Raw genomic sequence first — 21880 nt, forward strand, 5'->3', positions numbered from 1 at the left:
CTTTGTATGGGACCCTCTGCCAGAACAGCTATGTTGCTGGATTAAAAAATCTCCTCTACAAGGAGCTATTTCTTGGCTACTTTTAAACTTTTTATGATTTTATTTCACACGTACGGGTTTATTACTCTATGTATGTCTAGGCAACACATGTATTTCTTGTACCCACAGAGGCCAGAATAGGGTTTCAGTTTCCATGGAGCTGGAGACACAGATAGCTGTGAGCTGCCATGTGTGTGCTGAAACTTGAATTGTAGATCTCTGGAAGAGCAGCCCCAGGCCCTAAACTCCCAGTCTTCTCTTCTGGTCCAAACATTAACCTTTCATTCAAAAAAACCTACCCATATTCCATCTTTTACATTCAGACTTAATTATTTTAGTAAGGGTCTGTGGGATACAAATCACTAGAGGAAAATGATAATTTTATTTATTTTGAGACTAAATAGAATGCAAAAATTAGCATACAATTAGCAACCCTTCACATGTAAATATTGTTATGATAGAAGCAATTCGACAAGTGTATTCAATGTTTTACAAATGTTTTCTTTTTCTTGTCAAATGTTTCTACAAATAAAGTCTAGAATTTCAAATTAAATGGTTGGACAGTAGCTTATAACCTTAGCACACAATTCACGGTTTCCATCTTCTCTAGCTCTGCTGTCGTTCCTTTCTCCCTGCCCTTGTAACACCTCTTCATCTCCATCTGGGTTTACTCATGGCTCTCAGCACAGCCCACCAGTTACTTTTTTCTCTCAGAGTAGTGTCTAGGATTTTATGGTGGATTTCAAAGCTCTGTGTAATATGATACCCTCCCACGGCTATGTTCTCATTTCCTAAAACACCCCCTCTTATCCTCCCTTTGCTCATCCTAAACTGCAATGTAACCCATTGATGCCATTAGCCAAAATTATCTCATCCCAAAAGTAGCATCCTCCCTTGTTAAAATTGGCACATCCTTCTCCTCTGCTCCTAACATCCCTTGAAAAGCTTTTGTTAGAAGTTCCAGTATCACATTGCATAGGTACTCTTGTGTTTCTACCCACTGTAAACCTCGTTTTTCCAATGCTTTGGCAGTGTATGATAGCAAAGGGTAGTAACTCACATGTAAATGTTTACAATTCTGGTTTGTGTTTGAGTGAAATCTTTTTCTAACCTGATCTATATTGAAAAAATGCACTTATTTTTATGATTACCTCTCTATTTTGTTTTTGTACAGGTCACAAACTTTGTGTCAAGTCTTAGGATATTTGAGATAAATGATGCTACTAAAACACATTAAACAGATACAAAGCTGCATCAATTTTCCATATTTCCTGACATGCATTAGCTTGTGTCAAGTTCTGATCAGTTCTGATGTCATAGCTTCACATAGATGTGGCTTTTGTCATTGTTGGACATATTATTTCTCTAATCACAAAATAGGCACCCAAGAGCCCAGAATAATATAGCAAACTTTTCTTTTTCTATATTTCTGTGGCTATAAAATGTTGGCATGAGGCATGATAATTTTGCAGAACTAGCTCATAGGTAGCAAAGACATAAGCCATGCTGCAGTTGGTGTGACTTCCACAGTCACCTCCTTTGCCAAACCTTGCCATCATTCTCCCCAAGACCAGTGTTAAATCACAGCCATGAAACCTGCAAACTGATTATCATTGCCATGTGTTAAATGAGTGGCCCCATGTTTGGGAGATTTGCTGTTCTGTGGATAGTTAAGCCTTACATTAACACCCCTAAAACTGTTTTGCTCCATATGATAGTCGCATCTTAGCTCTCTGCTGTGTTATTATTTTCTCCTATTTACAACTTTCACACACGATCTATGAAATTAGTCTTTTTTTCATTTTATAACTAAGGCGGTAGTTTGGTATATGATACAAAACCAATAATAGAACTGGATTTATTGTGTGAATGACCAAAAGATCCTGATAGAAGAGAGTAGGCTCATATGAATACTCTTTTAGAAAAACCATTTATTTTAATTCATGCGCATTGGTGTTTTTTACATGTATGTCTGGGTGTCAGATCTTTTGGAACTAGAATTACACACAGTTTTGAGCTGCCATGTGGGTGCTGGGTCCTTTAGAAGAGTAGCCAGGACTCTTAATCTCTGAGCCATCTCTCTAGCCTCTAAGAATATTCAAATTTATGCTCATGAAACAAATGGCTTTAAAAACCCTTAGCAAATGGGATGTGTTGGTAAGCTGAGGAAATATACTGGGAACAAGAAACCATTCTTTGTAATCTTAGAATTGTCTTAGATTGTTCCGTCACATGCTCAAAATGATAGCCAGAGGTCTGTTCGGCAAATGATAGACTTGAGAAACAGAGATAAGTCCTGCAATTTTTGAAGGATTAATTTGCAAAGATATTCAGACTCATAAAGATAAATTTAGCACGTTGCACAATTTGTTTTCCTCGTTGAATTACACATCCTGGAATCTGATTCCTTTTGCAAATGAGCCTCTGAGTTATACTGTCCTCTTTCGTCAATGATGCCTTCCACATTGGCTTTTATTGGAATGGCATCGTCCCATTTTCTATACAAGGAATGTGGAGAAAACACATGATCAACTTTTCTTGCAACAGTTTCAGGGTTTGTTTCGTGTGTTTGCTTTGGCTCCTCTTGCTTGGAGTTTTTACTGCATTTGGAAATTTGGAATACCTACTGCAAAGTATTGCTTTAAGATTTTACTTTGTATTTGTTTGGCCTATAACTTCTTTCTTTTTCTCCATTTTATTCCATAGCTACTCATGTTACTTCAGTGGACATCCAGAAAATTGAAAAGTTCCAAAACTGATGCTACTTCTTTTTCAACCATTTATTTATTCTTTTTATAAAAGTGACCTTGAACTTCACTTTTTGTTTTTGTTTGTTGTTTCTATTTTAGTGAATTTATTTATTTTATGTACGAGTATACTGTTGCTCTTTTCAGACACACCAGAAGAGGGTATTGGTTTCATTACAGATGGTTGTGAGCCACCATGTGGTTGCTGGGAACTGAACTCATGACCTCTGGAAGAACAGAAAGAGCTCTTAACCACTGAGCTATCCAGCCCCATATTTATTTACCCTTGAATGTTAAAAATTATCACTTAGAATGTTTAAAGTCATGACTCCCAACTATTAGGATTCAGACTAACAGCTGAGGTGCAAATGTCACATACCAACATGGACCCGGCCTGCAGATTCTTCCAGCATCCCTCAATATACATGCATACTTCACCCTCTTCCCTGAACCCAGTGGCTGGCCTTCCCCTCCCCCATAGACTCTTTCCTATATGAGGTAGACATCTTGGTCTCTCCCTATTTTCTCTTTTCTCTCCCTCTCTGCATGTTCTTTCTTCCTGAATGCACAAGTAGTTCTTTCTATCTTTCTCTCCCCCTCCTTTCTTCCCTAGCCTCATTCCTTGGGACCAATGAACCCACCTGAGAACAACTTTCTAATAAACTTGCCTTTATATCCTCTAATCTAGCTTGAATTGACTCATTTTCCAGGCAAAGAAATATCTTATCACAACTAAACAACAACTTCTTCTTCTTCTTCTTCTTCTTCTTCTTCTTCTTCTTCTTCTTCTTCTTCTTCTTCTTCTTCTTCTTCTTCTTCTTCTTCTTCTCCTCCTCCTCCTCCTCCTCCTCCTCCTCCTCCTCCTCCTCCTCCTCCTCCTCCTTCTTCTTCTTCTTTTCCCTTTTTCTTCTCCTTTCTCCTCTTTCCTCCTCCTTCTCTGTCCTCTTCCCTCTTCCTCCTGCTCCTTTTTTTCAGATAGGATCACAGTAAAGTCCTGGTTGTCCTGGTATTCACTATGTAAAGGAGGCTGGCCTCCAACTCACAGACATCTATATGTCTTTCTTTGTTTCTAACTGTTGGGATTAAACATGTATACCACTATTCCTGGCTCTACATATCATCTTTCTATCACCTGTAAAAAATACTCCAGAGAAACAACTTCAAGAAACATATTTAGTCTCATAATTTGAGATGCTTTAATCTATGAATTGCTGTTTCTATTATTTGGGCTTATGGTGACATTACTGTTGGCAGATAGGCTGTTTACCTCAAGACAGACCGAATACTGATGTATGTTTGTGGGCTGAAATATTAATCCTGAAAAAAGCAATTAGTCAGTTTACAATTGTTAGAAGAAAGAATCCATTTATGCAAAATTCACCTCAAGCAATATATTGCTGCATGCAATATTTTTCAAGTAAAATACTCCTTTCATACTAGAAATGGAAATATCTAGATGTCATATAAGCTCAATGTTCCCTAGTGTTCCAACTGAAAGAGAAAATGTGCTTTCATACATAACATATATATCACTACTGACAGAAATGGTAAAATAAAATTGGACATTTTGAACATGAATAAAGTACTTACTAAATGTAAATACAAGTGGTTTATAGTCTTGGAGTAACTCACCTATAATACTTATTACTTGTCTATTAATAAATGCAACCTAGCAAATGTTATTAAAAAAAGAACTTAAAATTATTGATTTTAGTTCAGTTACAAACATGAATATAATATTGAACTGTTCCATGGCCTTCAATTACTTAACTCAGATGCTATACATCTAAAGTACATAAACATACACACTAATTTCATATTCCCCAAACACCTAATAAAAAAACAGAGCTCTTCTGTCAAAGTACTTATTAGTATTTCTTATGGTAAATGCATCTTGAACACCATTTTACAAGTGACTGCTTCTTTTTTAATTATCCAATGAAAGTTGCATGTATGTGCATTTGTATACACACACATGCACATGCAGAAAAACTCACAGTTTGTTAACTATTTGTATCTTCATAGATATAGGTTTGCTTGTTGCAAAGATGCTCATTTTTAAACCTTACAAAATGTACTGATGGGACAATATTGAAGTTTGTAGCAGAAGCATTAAGAATATATGGAGAGATAGAAGTAAGACAATTTGAAAATTCTGCTTTTGAACTTTGAGCACATCTATTCTCTTAATAAGAATTTTTCAGAACAATAAAAGAATCCAGGCAATAAAAGTCAATTTAATTATTTAAAAACAAAGATGAAGATGTATGTTAAGTAAAATATTTAGAATTTGATGATCCAAAAAACTAATGGTTCTTGGACCGTAATCCACTCTATGGTACTTTTCTCCATTACTTGTTCTTTAAATGATGCAAGAGCATGAAAAGGTTCTCAGATAACTTGCTCAGATAAATTCATAGCATTAGTGTGCCACATGACAACCCGATGTTCTCATTTCAAGCAAAACAATTAGCTAAAATATAGAGACAAGAAAGCTTAGAATACAGTATTGATAGAAATGTTCATGAAATATGAAAGCTTAAACAGAAAAGCAATGAAAAATCGCATCTAAATAAGACTAAATGATTTTCAAAACTAAATTATTCCTTTTCTAGCAAAAGAATATAATATTTGAAGTCATTTATCTATGCTGATATCAGTAATTACATTTATTTATTTGTTTGAGGTAGCAAATATTATTATGAAGAGTTTAAATGTGTCCAATAATAGATTATTTATGTTTAAATTATAATAGATAATTATATGCAGAGATAGAAAAGAATATACTTCTTTAGAGATGGCTATCTATTTTCTGTCAGGCTAGAAATGTAACATATCAAAGAGAAAAGCACACACCATATCATTGCAAATGCCTGGGTAGGGGTATAAGTTTGAAATGAGAAAACTCATAGGATGATGGCAACTCACAGAGCACCCAGCAGATGGTTTGATTGGACCATGCACATTGGTAGCGACATTCCCTTGAGGTAAAATCATTAAGCCTATAATATAATACTGCAACTGAGTCAAAGGGTTTCTAACAGTCAGGACTACTGAAACTCCTTCACCTTGAAAGAAGATTCTATCTCTGTCAATCTCTCCCTCTGTCTCTTTCTCTCTTACTTTCCCCCCATTTTTGGCAATGTCTTCAGACTTTTCTCTATGAGTACCCAGGAATGAAGCAATTATTAGCATCTACTGAGTAAAGGGCTTAAACACAGAAGATGTTTTAAGGATAATGTTTCTTTCTCTTAAAAACTAATCATTTAAAACTCTCAGAGGGTTCTGTTAAAAATCTAAAGAACTTATGAACAAATACAATTCTGTTATATTAAATGACCATGGTCCTTAATAAATAGAGATGAATATTTCTTCTGAAAGTTACCTGAATGATCCTCTACATTTTGGATTACAGTCGGCTCACAATCTTCCCTTTTCACATTGTAGCGGATTAAAGTCTTACATATGTCAAACACACACTGTTCATACACAGGCAAAAATAAAAGGCACTTAAAGGGAGTTGAAGGAAAGTTGCTTCCTCTGGATTGAAATCCCTGATTGTTGGGCGGGCTGTATCATCTTGTGCCAATTGAAATCCTAATGGGGGAAGATGAAAGGCAACTCTTCTACCAAAATAAAATTTGTCTTTATTCTAAGAAGGCTTTAATTCCAAACTCAAACAGCAGAGTCCATTTTCCACATAATGGTACCTCGAATTATTATCTTCTGAATGTTAATGTGTATACTTACTCCCTTTGCTTCTCTCCTTTGTCCTTGAAAGCCCTAAACTTTGACCTCTCCATGCTTGAAAACACAATGCCCCAGATCACTTTAGTTTTGTTCTCCTATGTATTAGTCTTTCTTTTTAGAAACAAAAGCTGGTTCATTTTTAATCACTTTCCTTCAGCTGTGAAACTAATAGCCAGGAAATGAATGTCAAATAAGCAACCATAGTAGAAAATAAAATATATTATTAAGACCTCTAAGTCAATACTCTTGTAACTCTGAGTTGAAAGGTCATTTGCTGTCCATATTGACATAGATGAAGAATCTTCTATTATTCTTAATTCTCCAATAAAATGTCATGAGAGGAAAATTGGGACAATAATGCAGTAAGGACATCGGTAGGAATATGATGTAGACTTCAGTGTGGATGTGCTGCATTTTCTTAGTGCAGTGGCTAAGGGAGAAGTTCTTATACAACCTACTGAAGTACCTCTTTCCAAGTATTGATACCTATATAGGTCTAATCCACCTGAACCTAGAGCTCAGAATAAACCCAATGAATATTCTTAAGTGATAAAGTCTATGTCTAGCCATATCAGTTTTTCCAAACTTGATGTTGAGGCAGATTTTTCCTCTCTTCCCTCTTTTGCTTCTTTATACTCGCTCTTCTTTTTTCTTTCCTTTAGATGAGGATTTATTTATTCTCCATCTATCCCTAGTATATCTTTCTTGACTTACTGTCTGAGGACTCTTTGCAACAGAATCAATGAACATTTGTTATGAGAAAAATCATATGTAAAAGTTATAGAAAATCATTTGCATGTACTGTGTACACAGTACACAGTTTACGTATGAGTGCATGACAATCATATTAAGCAACACAAAATTTTTCTATAAAACTTTAAGGTCATTACTTGTTAATCAGTGTAAATTATTTTTACCTGCAAGTAGTGTTTTATGCTAAACATACACAGATTTATTTTCTGTATGAAGAGGCCAACTCTTTGTCTGATGAAGGCTACCTAGCTCTTTAGCTATAACTTTAAGATCCTTGTTTTTCATGGTTTTGTTGTAACTGGAACACGTTTCCTAAACACACACAGGTTAACCCCAAGAACATTAACCTTGATAAATGAAGAAATGATACTCAAGCATTCAGATAAGCTATGGGGATAGAATCCAATCTGTAGCCTGCACCCTATGTCAGACCAATCTCTAAGTCTTGTTACAGCCCTCATCTGCATCTGCTGACTGCCTCTGCCTAGATTAGCTACTAGATAGTATATATTTCTTGTACTACTGTAGAAATAATCCATGAATTGAACTCTGATGAATTGGACTCATTGGAACAGATGTATAAGAGATCTCTTCAGGAAGGAGAAATAAATGAAAAAAGCCTTCAAGGGCCAGACTAGGATTGGTCTAGGATTGACAAGGAATTGAAGGAGGAGGAGGGTGAGAAAGAGATCTCCACAAAGGGTGTGGAAATAGGAAGGACCCAAGCCAACAGTCACACTTTACCTTAGTTTCTGGTTCAGTGTGGAATAAAGTCCTTAAACAGGATGATGGGTGGCCTTCAGCTCTCCATAAAGACTGATCTGGCTTTGCCACATAAAGAACTGGATAGAAAACTGGTGGAGGTGAAGGAGTGGAGGAAGAACGATGGGATTGAAGAGACGTATTTCTTCAAGTGAAACCATATGTCTTGGTGCCCTTTTAACCTCTGCTCTGATGTAAAGCAGAGAGTCCAGAGAGTCTGTTACATGAGGCACCATTTTAGAGGCCAGTGTCTTCCGTTTGACATTTCCCAAATGCTGGCACACTACATCTGTGACTGTGCGTCTTCCTATTGCAGCCATATGACATTTTTCCAATCTTAAACATACCGTGTACTTTTAAACTTAAATGATATACTAATAAGGTAGATTTTTCTTAATATTTTTAGGTAATATGAGCCATTTCAGTTTTAAAACTATAATGCCTGTAATTTATTCATGGTCTTAATACAGCAGCAAGGATGTAATTGTGGTCTTGTGCCCAGGAATTGTTATATCTACATATACCATTCATGAGACATGATGTTGTTTTTATATTCTAACAGTAAGAACCACTTAGTCACAAGGGAGCAGGATCTACGCTTCTGTATCGACTTTGAAAAATCACCCCAATCTACAGTAGTACTTCCATGTAAAATCTCACAAACTGGAAAGTTTTTCAAAACTTTAAATGTACATGACTTATCTTTAGAGGACTTATAGCTGTTGAGAGATGGACAGGGCTCAGGTAAATCTAAACAGGAAGCTGAGTTTATGTCAGTTACTTTTCCATAACAAATGTCTATTTTCTCAATTACAAAAGAAGTTCACAGAAACATGTGTTGGGCGATAAAAGTAACTTATATTCTTAGTATCACACTTATATATTTTCCCAAGATATTTTATCTATTGTTGATACAAGTACATGAAAAGTTTATACAAATTTCCACATATAATAAATTTAAGGTAGATACACAGTGAATGATTTGGTCCCATTAAAGTTATTTGTGGAAGGCTAATGCAGGCTTCTGGGTGCTTAGGGGTAAATCAAAGTGCATTTATTTTAATGTTATTGTCTTAAATCGGAATATATCTCCTCGGACCGTGGAGGTCTGTGATGCTAACCATTCTGCAATTCATCTTTCTTTGCTTTTCTTACGCTCTGTGTCAACACTCAACTAGCCTCCACCTGTTCATTAAACCTTTATTCTAACAGATGCTGCCTCCTCTCCCCTCTCTTTTATGTTAGCCAGGGAAGATCAAAGCATCCAGTCATTCCTGTCCATTTTCTGCAGAGGTGTGTGGGTGAGGTTCTTCATGATGTCTGCATTCTTGCTGCTTCTCTAATGTGCTCAATAACTTTCTTTGATACTGTTTCATGTGCTGACTTCTTCACCTAACCGAAATCAACTTAAATCCGGTATCTTTAGTGAGAATAAGATTAAACGATATATCTAAATCATAGGTATTCTGGAAAGATGATAATTCATTTTTATAAGCAAATATTCTCCTTATGTGATAAATAATAATGACGTTCTCCTGAAACACATGATATGATACATACTCAGACATTAGATGCCCAAGAAAAAGAAGGTAAAATACATATTTATTTTATAATAATTGTTGAAGTTACCAGCAGAAACTGAACTTTTTAATTTTGAAAAATAAAATGATATGTACAATCTGCAACTTATCCAAAATTGTGACTCTCATTTCTTTCACAAGGTAGCAACACTGGCCAAATAATAAGTGTGCTATGACAGAAAGGATAGTGAGTTAGCGTTGAGGGAACTAAGCCTCATACTTGGCTTTACTATGAAGTTGCCACAGATTTCCGTGAGCTATTCCAACACTGTAAGTTTACCTTTTCCAAAGACTTATATATTACTCTTTTCAATTATGCAAGTGTCCGTGTGGGCATGCATGTGGCATGAGTGCAGTTGGCCACAGAAGCCTGAGGCATCACGTCCTCTGGGGTTAGAGTTACGGACGATTGTGTGCTGCTCTAAGTGATCTGGGAATTGAATTCAGATCCTCTCAAAGAGCAGTATGTGTCTTAACCTCTGAGTCATCTCTCCAGCCATTATAGTTAGTTAGTTAGTTAGTTAGTTAGTTAGTTAGTTAGCTTGTCTCATTTAATAACCTGAACACTATTTTGGATAGAACTCAAGGCCTGCTATATGCTAAGAAAGCACTTTACCATTAAGCTTCATCTACAGTCATTATGTCTTTTTACATTTAAAAATAAAAAGTAGAGATTAGAGGAGCTGCATAACAACTATTTGATAAATGTATTTTGAACAGATATGGAAGTTGACACGACTTATCAGCAGACATATGCTTTAAACAGAGAAACAGCAGACAGTTTTAGATTTGAGAGAAGTGGAAAGTGTATAAAGATTTCTCATTCAGTTGATAACTTAATATTGTCCAGATCAAACGAATCTTTTGACAATATAGTTGAAAATGCTTTTAATGTTTATCTTAGGAGATATGTAAATCTGACCAGGTAAATGGAAAGAATAAAGATCGTGAGGATGGACTATGGTCATGTATGGGGCAACATGGAATTTGTTTTCTCCTAAAATGTACTTGGCAATGATAGAACATCACAGCTTGCTTCTGGTGTATGGACACGGCACTCTAGGCTTAGTCTGCCACATGTTACAAATGGCTTGCTCACTGCTCACAAAATCTATATATAGTCTACTGTCAGATAAGTTATTATACATAACTGAAAATATTGTCTTTTTCATATATACCTAAGGTATTGGGCAAGTTCAGCCATAAACCAGAGATAAGATTCCATATGACTGCTAGTGAAAATGTGACGTGGTGACAAGGAGATATAAGGGACTTCTATCAGTCTGACACTGTACAGGAAATGGGGATTCTTCACTTCAGAGCTGACATTTGTCCCCTAGATTTAGGCCAGCCAAGGGCAAATAAATGTGGGGCACTAAGGATCTTTTTTTTCCAGGTTAATCAATTTAAATATGAGGTAAGACAGCTACTCAATGCCAACAAAATGTAAATCAAAAGAAAAAAATTACTGGGATAAAAGCACTTAAAAGGAGCTTGAACCCTGGCACACATACAAAACTGCATTTGCAGTACTAGAAAGAACAGACTCCCAGCCTCTGCATAGCTCTTAGGAAACCTCAGGTGCAGCAGTTAGTTGACGGAGACACCAGTCTCATGCTTTGTACTGGGTTTATCTACATGGTACCTATTAGATGGTGTATTTGTAACAAGAGGCAAATACTGAGGTCTGAGATGCTGAAGAGACCAATTTCATGTCATTTTAGTGAAAGCAAGAGTTGCACAATGTCTCAGTAGCAGAGCTGTGAATTGATTTTTAGATCCCATTAGACTCCCTTTTAAGCAGCTTAGCAATTCTCGAGATTGCTTTCAGTGGCCAAGGATGCACAATTGAATTAGAAGGGCAGATTGAAAAATAAAAATAAAATTAAAATGGAAAGTAGTCATTCTACGTGACTTGGTTTCTGACTATTTGCAATGCTATTATTTTCTGCCTAAAGTGTCCAGTTATCAACGTAGGTTGAGGTAGTAGGACCAACTTTTCTAGTCTTTGTAATTCAAAGGTTTTCTAAATTATAAAAGGTAATAGCAAATATAGTAATTATGCAAATATAAGCCTACCTAAATTAAAGTTGAAGGTTCATGCCATTCAGTTTATGACCTATGATTAAAGAATTATCTTTCATGCAAATAGATATTTCTCTAAGTACATTGATCCTAGTTGAAAAAATTTTAAGACACCCAACCAGAACATTGAATTTCAGTATAATGCAGCTATTTTTTTAAGCATTACAATATTTTACCATATTTATTGGCCTTAACACAGAGGCAAGGGCAATTTAAATCTTGACAACAGAAAGATAATTATGGCTGTTTACTGTTATTTAGTAATTTGGATGCCATATAAAATTCAGTACTATTTGTTTTTTAGACTCCTACTTTTTAAATTATGGATGCCTTTCAGTATAAACTGGTAATCTGTAGAAGTTCATTTTCAAAACATTAGAAACCAAGTCTTTATGCTGAAACTTTTCTTGAAGTTTTGAAAAGCTCACCAAAATTTGTATATTAAGTGATCGACTCAAAATGCAATTCCATTAATGTTGTAGATTCTAATCTTTCTGGTAAAAACAGATCACAGGTCACAGTATCACAAACACAGTCGTATTTGTCTCTGGACCAGTAAGAAATGGCTTCATTCATCTACCTAATCCCTAGGTCATCTCTAAAGAGAAAGAGTATCACCAGATGAAGTTGTTTCTATGGGTACCATACACTTGTGTATAAAAACAACATTCCCTGATTATTTTACCTTTATAATCTCTTAAGGGACTATGAAGAAGTCCTTGCCAAGGAATTTTACCAAAATGACATGGACTGTCAACCTTTTAGCACTAAGCATTTAGTGATTTCAAGAATATTCTGTTAAACTAAATGGTGGCGCACTAACTTAAAATGCAATGTTTTGAAATGATGCAGACTTGAATGTCAATAAACACATGGCATAGCATCCTACTAATGGTATATAGTATTGATGCCACCAGAAAGGTCATATGTTGTAATGGTGAGGAAAACACGTTTCTCATTGTGTGATAATTCAATGTGTCTGAATCTCCATTCCCCCTCACCCCCAAGGGAAAATGAAGGAATTTTCACATCTCAGGATTGTGAAATAAAATGTTTCAATGTTGATAAAAATTCATTCAGTATATCAGGTCTGATAGACACTGATACTATTAAGTAAAACAATCATCTTAGAAAGTCATTCTAACCAGAGGGAAACTGAATAGATTACCTCAGAGGTTGTTATGAACAACATTCCTTAAATGCTTCAAGTACACAGATACACAACAAAAGTTAAAGATAGCATGACAGTAATTTTCATTTTAAAATCCCTATTTACAGAGATATATCAAATATTCTTGTTTTATAGGTTTTTGTTTTAGGACATTTTTGAATAGAATGAATTTGCAATGTGTTCATAGTAAGCCTTATATAACACACTTCTCTCTGGATTTCCAAGTATAGCCTACTCATTTTTTGTAATTGCCAGGTTAGGTATTCCCAACACATTTGTATGTAACGCCTTAATGTTTTTGAATAACATGATAACATGTATGGTCTTTATTCATACACCCTTGTGTAGAAATTGAATATATCGGAGCTATAAAGGTTTGCCTTATCATCGCAAGAGAATTTGAAACCCATCCTCCACCTAGAAAACTCCCATCATTGCACTTATCCCTCACTAATTTATGAAATCTGAAGGATGTTTTGACTTCTCGTTTTCCTTTGAGAATCTCAGTTTGTCCTATGTCTCTCACCTGGTCTCAGTTTAGTTTTTTCAGTTGGTACTAGACCTTTGCCATAGCCTCAAAACGGATGTTTGGACTGCTCTTTTTCTCCTCTAATTTATGCCCCAGATATATATTTCTGTTTGAATGGTGGGAATAGTATCACTCTCTTGGTAAAACCTCACAACGCCCTCAATTAGTTTTCCTCAACTCAACCTTTAATGCAATTTCCAGCTTCCGTCCTTGAAATGTTCCATGCATCCTGTGCTATTCCCTCTTTCCCTGCAGACTGTCATTTCTACCTCTGTCCTTCGAGCCACTGCTCACACTGTCTATACTACCTCCTACGACTATTCATATGCCATTCAGTTTTCAAATTCCATTTTGAAGGTGCCAGCCCTTGCTTACTTTAACTGCCTCTTTGTCCACACTTGTCAAGTGGTCAACACTAGACTGAAATATAAATATATAAAATTAAACTTGACTCCCTATCATAAAACAGGATCAATCATTTCAGCTCTTTGTTTTCCTGCGTTCTGTAAGTCATCTTTTCATGATGCAGGTTTTGAATACAGCCATAAACCATAACCATTGCCTCCATGCTGGATTCAGGTGCATAAAATACTTGAAGAATTTTAGCTTTTTCATTGGCAAAACATAATTAATAAGAGTATCAGTTTCATCAAATTTTGTGATGAATCAGTATAGTTGAAACAGACACTGCCACAATACATTGATTGCTCAATAAATCTTACTTTGGAAGAATATAATTATTATTTTTGATGTTATAAGCTATAGCTCTTATGTTATGAATGATAATTATATACCTAAACTTCCAAGAAAAACTTCTTGCATAAGACTATTTGCACATAAATTATGGCAACCTACCCCCAGTTGGTTCTGATTGCAAAATAAAGATGCCAACAGGCAATAGCTGGGGAGGACAGCTGGAGGTGAGATTTTAGGATTTCCTGGCTTGAGACCAGGAGGAAGGGGAAGGGAGAGATCCACCATGCCGGGAGACTGTGGGGGACAAGAGAGATATCATGCCTGAGGAAAGTCCAGGACTGAGAGACATAGCCACTACATGAATGATACAGAAAAGCATGGGTCAGAGGGCTGCTCAACAGGGTCCAGGGCAGCCAAGACAGGACATAGAATGAATAAATATTAAGTCAGGATTAAATGCATGGGGGTTAGACAGTGGCCAAGCTATTATTGTTTAAGACAGCCTTAAAATATAAAGACTGTCTGTATCTTTCATTTGGGAACCTGTATCATTGGGGCAGGTAGCAACCCCACATTGGAATAATTAACATTAATTAGTTCTACCTAAAGCAATGTTAAAGTTAGAATTTTTTTGTGTGTATGTAGAGTTTGTATATTTGTAATCTTCACCATTACAGAGATTAGACACATCTTAGTATCTCATCTAGATGATATTCTCCATATTTTTACCTTACTACAACTTGTTACTTATTCATTGTTATTCATCCCTCGTTACTCAGCCATGGAGTAAAGCTTCACAAATAAAGAGATCTTCCCTCAGTTACTTTCTAATATTCTCCCAAATCTAAGAAATAAAGGTTCCATGCCAGGGATTTACTTGGTTTATTATGATCATCTTTGAACTGTTCTCATTATCACATGCTGCCCTCCTCCCCAGTCTCTGCTGGTCCTTCCCGCCTGGCTAGCCTGTGTCCAACTGCTAATGTGGACGTAATAGTTGTCAGTTATTGATCTTTCTACCATTATCATACCTTGTAGACTGGGCTATAGCTGTCAGCCACATTGGGTCACTGGGCGCTCTAAATCAGACTAGTCTAAACTGAGCTTAGTAAACTTTATAGTGAATTTCGTAGTAAAATAAATATAAATGTTGCTAATAGTACATGTAAACAATATTTTGAATACTTTTATCTAATTAAAATGTTATTAAAATTAATTCCATCTTCTTAGTTTCCCTTCTTAGAAGAGAAACCACTATCCCGTCTTTTCCTAGACCAGCATAGCTTCTAACTGTATTCAAAGTACTTATCCTTATAGGTTGTAGGTTAGTGTAGCTCTCACAGTTCATCAAAGAAACTTCTCTTCGCAACAAATGGAGACAATCACAGAAAACCACAACTCATCAAAATTCTGACAACCACTTATAATGGGGTGTCAAACCCCAAAGGCATCTATCTACAAGACAACATCTTCACTAAGGCTCAGGACTTGCAATGAAAAGGGGCTGAAAGACCATAAAAGTCAAATGGCCAGGAAACCTGTGGTAAGATACTATTTCCTAGCAGTGAAGAAGAAGCTAAACTAGACAGAAACTAGAAAACTGCCTAAACAATGACAATACCTGATGTAATTGTCATCTCAAACACTTAAAGCTGAAGAAGCTCACCCTTTCTAGTTCTTTCTGAACTCTGGCTGACTGGTTCAGTTTAGCGGTGCTGGTTCAAACTCCTCTCCAAGGTGACTGATTGCTCTCTGTTTCTCACTGAATTGCTCTGCTTGGAAAAACTGTCTCTGAATTCCATGAACAACTGCACTGACTGCAAGAATGAACCAGAATAAATGGAACTGTAGGAACTCAATTGAACTCAATTTCATTCAACTGAACTTCACCAAATTTACCTGAAATCAACTGGATTCAACTGAACTTCACAGAACTGCACTGAATTCAACTGAACTGCACTCCATCAATTAGACTTCCTTTTCAAAGGATGCTGAAAATTCTAAGATGTGTAAATCAAAGATTACTATCCTCCAAATGAATATGGGTAAAAAGATAATAGCATTTTTTTTACAAAAACAAAACAAGCAAAGAAATACTACAAAGCATTTTGTTAGAATGCTGCAGGGATTAACTTCCAATGTATATTCTCTAATAGTTGTTAAATTTGTAAATATATAAATATTATTTCCCTGCTTAAAATTAAACAAAAGCCAAATGAGAAAATGAATACACTGAACACAATAGCACTAGTGAAACTATGTGGCAAGATACTGTGATACTTCAGGTAAAGCAAAAGCCTTTTGCAATGAAAATTTGAGCCCCAAATAACAACCTAATACCGGGTCTACAATCCTACCCTCTCCAGCACCAGGGAGGGCTTACTGCATTCACCATTTTTGTTTTTGTTTTTGTTTTTGTTTTTGTTTTTCTATTTAATCAGGGCATACAATCTGCCTTGACTTTGCCCTTTATGTGGAAAACAACATGTGTGTAACAAGTGTGATTGTGTTGATTTGAATCACAATGGCTCCTATCAGCAAATATATTTGAATGTTTGGTCACCATGAATGACACTACTTTAGAAGAATCAAGCATGACTTTGTTGGAAGGAGTGTGTAAGGGATAGCCTTTGAGGTTTCAAAGGTCCAAGTCACACACAGCTCTTCCTCATTCTGCTGCTTGCAGTTCTGGATCTAGGACTCTCAGTGACATCTCCAGTCCCATGCCTGTCTATGTGCTGCCATGCTTTTTGACAATAACAGACTATACATCTAGAACTAGAAGCAGGCCCCAAGTAAGAGGCTTTCTACGAGTTGCTCTGTGCAATAAAACACTGATTATGGCAACAAGTCAGCCTTTGTCTCTCATTTGCCCAAGAAACTTAAAGAACATTCTTGGCACTTACAATATCAGAGACTTCACACAAATGATGACACCATGATTTATACATTTTTCATGGTTATAGAGTAGTCTTTCTCTTAAAACGTGATCAGTCATCATTATATCATTTTGACTTAAGAAAACCTTAATTTCATCCATAACCTTTTTCTTGTAACAGATAAACCAATCATTTTGGGAGAAAAATCAATTAAATATATGGACATTTCTTTTTTTTTATCTTCCACTGTTTTCAAGAATAACACCTGTGAGAAAAATTGTGATGAAAATGTTTGGTAATTGAATGAATACATTATAAAGAATAGAAGAATGTTAATATGAAAACTATGAACTTTTAAAACAAGTACTCAGGTCAAATCATGTGACTTGAACCATTTAAAATAATTATATAGACACTGCTAATTTAAATTCTCTTATTTTTTATTAGCTTTGACTATTTATTCTATTCTCATGTCATTAAAATCCATGTTAGCTTACCTCCTAACTCAGTCTCTGCTCCTATTAATTTTAAGAAATTGTCTTGTTGGAAGTACTTAAATGTTTAATGGAGAAACACATGTTTTTGTTAAATTCTCTTGGAATATATGAAATGGAAAAACTTTCAAGTACAGATAGCAGATAATTATAAACTTTGATTTGTGATGAAAAATGGAAGTATTGTTTATTAAATAATATCACACATGGTCAATTTTTAGCATGATTCAATTCTTTAATTCTTTTTTACAGAAGAAAATAGACACCATATAGGACTTAATTCTAATATGTCGTAGCTCACGTCAGCTGTGAAAAGGAAGAACAAATCACCTCTGGTAAAAATAATTAACAGCCTGAAAGAAACTGAAGAAGCACTCTGACATTTCTCACAGAGGCAAAGGTTCCTAGATGTGGTTTAGGGAAATCAAAAAGTGGTACAAGAACAATTTGTCATTAGTTTATTTATGCTTATTAGAAAGAAGTCTGTGCTTCATTATACCAGATGTAATAATAAATGAGAAAGATACCAGAAACAGAAAGGATTAGAAATCAATTAACTAACAGAGCCCTACCTGCTTTTTAAATAACATGTATGCTACAGACTTTCATATAAAACAAATTCTCCTTCATAACAAAAGGAAAAACCAGACAATTTTAGTTCCTGGACAGATGCATTGGCTGTCATTGCAAAAATGACCTGAGAGATAGCCATTAAGACTCATTGCTTTTCTTAATGTCCCCTTGGTTCTATCATAAATTGAGACTATGACATTATGAGAGTATTTATAGAGTTAATACTATCCAGCAGACATCTGGGTCCACCTTTCTTTAGGATTCCTGCCAGTACATAGAAGAGACCCATTTGGAATTCGAGACTATATCCAGAGACTTCTTCGAAAAGTTATACTCCTTCTAAATTTATACATTTTTTATTAACAGATGTAAATTTGAAGGGGAAATACCATATACTATAAGCCATTTGGGAATAGCTAGCCTCTAAAGGATGACTTACAATTTGAATGGCAGAGATGCTTAAACTACAGCTCCAAGCTCATCTGTGCTCTTGTCTGAATCACTCCTTCTGTGAACTCTGCAGGCATTTATGACAAATGTACACATGTGTATCAGGCATGTGACCTTGTTGGCAGTTATCTGCTGTGTCAAGGGCTATTGGCAGATGACCAAGAATTGATTGACACATATCTTACAGAACTGGAGTTAATTAATATGTCTACCAATTCCCAAACGTACCACAGGAAACAGAAAATCTGTTTAATACAGCAATCAATGGCATACTGTGTGTGGTCAAAAGGCATTCACTAGCAGAAAACTAGATTTTGGAAGACGCTATTCAAGAATGTATATATATATTTATATATATATATATGTATCAAAATGCTAGAAATGAAAAGACTATTTTTATAACTACAAAGCTAAACTTTGCAGTATTTTGGAAATGGATTTATCACTAGAAATAGCAAGTGATAATGTTTTTCTTGTAAGATTCAAAACTATTAAACGATGACTTGGGCCTAGCATTTTTTTCAAAAGTAGTGCTTGACTTTTGTGGCATGCTTCATAAAGATGCTTAGTCCATATGCAGTTTTCTAATAAGAAGCTGGGAAACCAAGTACAGGCAAAAGGGACTTTTAGGGAAGTGTACAGCAAACAGAAGTTGACTCCGGGAGTGTTGCTTCCTAACAGTCTTCACAAATGTTAAAAGTGAAGATTATTCTCTTCATAAAATATAATTATCTGTAGCCTAGAACACTGAATAAAATCGTTTTCTTTCTTTTTCTTCTAGCAGGAAAATATACATGTAATTTCCAGCCCAAAATTTATATATAAAACTAAAGAGAAAGAGGCTGGAATGTAAAAGAGAGCTGAGGGTTTGGGTAGGGGACAGGGGTTTGGAAAGAGGAAGGAGAAGGGACAGAAGATGTAATTATAGCATAATCTTATAAGACATAAATGTTATTTTAAAGACAATTTTTAATGATGGTATATTCAAACTCCATGTGTGCGTGTGTGAATATTAACTCAACATTCCTAGCCTCTCTCCTGGTGCCTCTTTTATTTTTTTTTCCTTTTCCAGGCTTTCCATTAGTGTCATTTTTTTCCCTAACAGTATAAAGTGCACATTGTCTCTTTTTCTCAACTTCATAAACAGCAAAATTGGTTAAAGCCAAGGGTAGCATTTTAAGTAATAGTATAGATCAATTTAAAGCAGATTGTCTCAGAAGGCAGCTTAAGCATTGAAAATTAAATTTGATGTAGTCTAGACAAGCTCTCCTGATAATATCTTTTCCAGAATTTCCTAGATTGCCTGTCTAGACTGCTCCAAATTCCCCAGGTAATTGCATAATCATCTTCTTTCTGACCTCCTACTCTGGAATGGTATTTCATAATTTATAGTTTTCATGCAAATCAAAATCACTGGGCTTCTCAATTTGGACCTGTTCGAAACTCTGAATTTCTCAGGAAAAAAAAAAACAAAAACAAAACAAAACAAAAACAAAAACACAAAAGAACAGAAAAACTTGTCCCTCAATATGTCATCTCAAAGGAGCTCACATAGGAAACTAGGCTTATTTACTATTTCAGTGGAGGGGAGCCTGAGCAATGGCCTGTAGCCCTTCACTCCACTACCAGCCCACCCAAAGAGCAGCAACGCTTAGTTGACTTGAAAGATAATATATTATTAACAACAGGAAGCTTAATTATAGGAGGGATGGGGACATCGTCATCAGAAAAATTTTAAAAACGCATGCAAATGCATAGAATTTTAGCATAAATACCAAAGTAATGGAATTCTCAGCTTTTAGGCATGGGAGATTTAAGATGAGTACAGAGAGAGCCTACAAGGGGAGCCTAGTGACATTATTAATAATCACAGACGAGGAGGCAAGGAAATAACAGGTAAGGTGGCAAAAACGAATGAGACAAATTGCCAAGGCTTCCAATCTGACACACATTCATAATTTCGAGTACTAGCTGTTCGTTTTTAGCAAGGATCTCAAACATCCTCATTCCAATTCTACATTAGACAGAGATGCGGGGAAAGAAGTCCCTGGTTCTACATGGAGCAGGTAAGGTTGAGTACAGGGAGATGCCGGAAGTAAATCCTGAGACCGGAAGAACGCTATGCTTTTACAATGAAACTAGAAGTTTTGAGTTTGTGTAGCACTAATTGTTAGGCGGGTGGAAGGCGATTTGAAGTAATGAGTTAACATAACTCTAATTTAACATATGTGGATACCTAGGCAAGGAGGGTTTTATTTTGTTTTACACTTTATGAGCAGAGACTATGAGATGTTAAATAACCTTCCCAGGGTTTCAAAGCTGATACTTTGTGGATTGAAATCTGCAGACTATTGTGACACCACCATCGATGTTTTTCTGTGCAGCTAGGGAAGGAGATTCCTGAAAGTGCTACTGCATCCTTGTGTGCTGTCCATCAGGGACTTTAGGACTCCAGGTACAAAATGTGCACCACAATGGGTCCAGCTTTATTGGCGTCAACAGTTTCACATTTGGGATGGTATCACAGGGGTGGTTATTTAATCAGAAGTGACTAAAACCACAATCTATAGTTTCTTCAGGTTCCAGTGTGCTGACTGATTCCTATTCTTCCTCAGTGTGAAACAGGAAACACAAAGAGGACTCCATTCCTAAAACGTCGCATCATGATGAAACATCTTGTCCACCCTAACAAGTATTTCACACATACTTGTGAGGATGAAAGAAAGAAGAATACAAGGGCCGGTGGGCACAAGCATACATTTACCTACACGGATGAGTCCTCAGGAAAGTGTCTTAAACTTTCCAGTCTTGTCAGGGAAGCAACAGCATAAACCATAATGCATAAGTGATTGTAGCATTTGAAACACACAGTCTGTACAGCATTGTCTTATATAAAGAAGATAAAGCATGAAATGTTTTGTTTTCTTGTCTTTGGAATCGATACAACACATTCCTATCTCATAGGACACCCTAAGAAAACTCAGCTCTAGTCAAGCTGAAGATATAAATGGCTGACATGTAAATTCAGTCTTATCTTTAGGATTCCAGAATATTCTGTGAACAAACTCTTTCTTTGTTGAGCATTTCTGAATTCCAATTTGGAAGTAAATTCTGTAGCAGATCACTCTCAGCACACTCACTCTCGGCACACAAACACTGTTGTTCTGAAGATTTAGTGCCAGAACTGACAACAGTGTTTATAGTTGAGGCAACTGAGAACAATACGCTGCTTTTGATAGGAGCGAGGTCTCCTCATTTTAAATTTGATTTAAATTTACTTAGCTATAATTCTCTCACCAAAGTTTCTCTCAACCACATCTTTCAGTAGAACAAAATGTATTTATTTCTTTTCCATGCTGGGAATATAATCAT

The 21880-nt window shown here is 35.8% G+C and overlaps 1 protein-coding gene across 6 annotated transcripts in view; it reads right to left on the bottom strand.

Annotated features, from left to right (window-relative positions):
* Sema3a (semaphorin 3A) overlaps positions 1-21880 on the bottom strand; it is a 462616-nt gene that overhangs the window by 99622 nt on the left and 341114 nt on the right.

Source organism: Rattus norvegicus, chromosome 4, assembly GCF_021556685.1.
Source record: "Rattus norvegicus strain SHRSP/BbbUtx chromosome 4, alternate assembly SHRSP_T2T, whole genome shotgun sequence".
NCBI lineage: Eukaryota > Metazoa > Chordata > Mammalia > Rodentia > Muridae > Rattus > Rattus norvegicus.